The sequence below is a fragment of the Humulus lupulus genome, chromosome 1 (genome assembly GCF_963169125.1).
Source record: "Humulus lupulus chromosome 1, drHumLupu1.1, whole genome shotgun sequence".
Classification (NCBI taxonomy): domain Eukaryota; kingdom Viridiplantae; phylum Streptophyta; class Magnoliopsida; order Rosales; family Cannabaceae; genus Humulus; species Humulus lupulus.
This window is the reverse complement of record NC_084793.1, coordinates 38,454,131-38,456,195: the sequence shown is the minus strand read 5'-3', so window position 1 is coordinate 38,456,195 and position 2,065 is coordinate 38,454,131. Positions and strand designations below refer to the sequence as shown.

Genomic DNA, 2,065 nt, shown 5'->3' with positions numbered 1-2,065 from the left:
CTCACCAGCTGTAGAGGCTAACAACTTTGAAATCAAGCTAGCTATTCTACAAATGGTGCAATCCTCTGTGCAATTTAATGGGTTGCCTTCTGAAGATCCTCACACCCATTTGTCTAATTTTCTGGAGTTGTGTGGAACCTTCAGATATAATGGGGTGAGTGATGATGCAATTAAGCTGAGGCTTTTCCCATTTTCTCTGAGGGACAGAGCCAAAAGTTGGTTGAACTCGCTGCAACCAAACTCTATTGTCACTTGGCAAGATCTAGCTCAGAAATTTTTGTCTAAATTCTTTCCCCTGTCCAAAGCTGCTAAATTGAGGGGAGAGATCAATAACTTTTTCCAGAATGATGGAGAGTCATTGTATGAAGCTTGGGAATGGTTTAAGGAACTCCTGAGAAGATGTCCTCATCATGGCATTGAACAGTGGATGCTAGTACAGAATTTTTACAATGGTTTATGTCCTACAACCATAACCATTATTGATGCTGCAGCGGGTGGTACTTTTATGAGCAAGAGTGCAACTGGTGCTTATGAGCTGCTGGAGGACATGGCCACAAATAATCATCAGTGGTCTGAGGAAAGATCATCGGGGGTCAGAAAGGTAGCTGGGGTGCATGAGCTGGATGCCATTACTGCTTTAACAGCTGAGGTAGCTACACTCACTAAACAATTACAACAGAGCACTGTATCTGCTAATGCGGTTCAAATGGCAGCCAGGTGTGAAATCTGTGGTGGTCCTCACTTTTTTGATCAGTGTCCTACCAATATTAATAATAACATTCCAATGGATCAAGCTCAGGTTCAAGCGGTGGGAAACTTTCAGAGGCCAGTAAATAATCCATTCGCCAATACTTACAATCCTGGGTGGCGAAATCATCCTAATTTTTTCTTTGAGGAATAATCAGGGCCAGCAACCTCAGTTTCAGGGTCAATTTCAGAATAATATGCCTCAACCACCAATGCATCAAGGCTCTTCATCACAACAGCCTAGGCCTCAACAATCAATGAATCAAGCTCCACCTGAAAGGCCTAATGAATTACAAGCTGCATTATTGACTCTCACCAACACCCAAACACAATTTATGACAGAAACTCGCTCTTCCATCAGGAATCTTGAGATGCAAGTTGGTCAATTGGCAAATATGTTACAAAGTAGGCCTCAAGGAAATTTTCCAAGTAATACAGAGGTGAATCCTAAAGAGCAGTGCAATGTAATCTCTTTGAGGAGTGGGAAGAAGTTGGAAGAGCCAGTCAAGAAGTCTATACCTGCACCAAAAGTTGAAGTTGAGAACAAGGGTAAGGTAGAAGAAGAGGTTATTGAAGACCTTGAGAAGAATCAGTCACCAGTGAGTTATGAGCACCACATCAAGATTCCATACCCTCAGCGACTTCAAAAGAAGACTCTTGACAAACAATTTTCGAAGTTTCTAGATATTTTTCAAAAGCTTCACATTAACATACCTTTTGCTGAGGCACTTGAACAAATGCCAAGTTATGTGAAGTTTATGAAGGAAATATTTTCCAAGAAGAGGAAGATGGAGGATTATGAGACGGTGGCACTCACTGAAGAGTGCAGCGCCATTCTGCAAAGGAAGCTTCCTCAGAAACTGAGAGATTCTGAGAGTTTCACAATACCCTGCACAATTGGGAATTTTGAAAGCATGAATGCTCTATGTGATTTGGGGGCGAGCATTAATCTAATGCCGCTTTCTGTTTTCAGAAGATTGAAGCTTGGGGAAGCAAGACCTACAACAGTGACTCTTCAGTTGGCAGACAGATCAATAGCACATCCTCGGGGTATTATTGAAGATGTTCTGGTAAAAGTGGATAAGTTCATCTTCCCAGCAGACTTTATTGTACTTGATATGGAGGAGGATGCTAACGTCCCAATCATTCTTGGGAGACCATTCTTAGCCACAGGACGAGCTTTAATCGACGTACAAAAGGGGGAGTTAAGGTTGCGAGTCCAGAATGAGGAAATAAGTTTTAATGTTTTTATAGCAACTGCAATTCCTACCTGTTGTAGAGTTGATGTGGTGAATGATGGTCAAGATTCAATTGGTAA

The 2,065-nt window shown here is 41.8% G+C and overlaps 1 non-coding gene across 1 annotated transcript; it reads right to left on the bottom strand.

Moving 5' to 3' along the window:
* Positions 1 to 310: 310 nt before the first annotated feature.
* LOC133813523 (small nucleolar RNA R71) lies at positions 311 to 417 on the bottom strand. Its single transcript, XR_009884532.1, has one exon. It is a non-coding gene; the product is annotated as a small nucleolar RNA R71 (small nucleolar RNA).
* Positions 418 to 2,065: the final 1,648 nt, after the last annotated feature.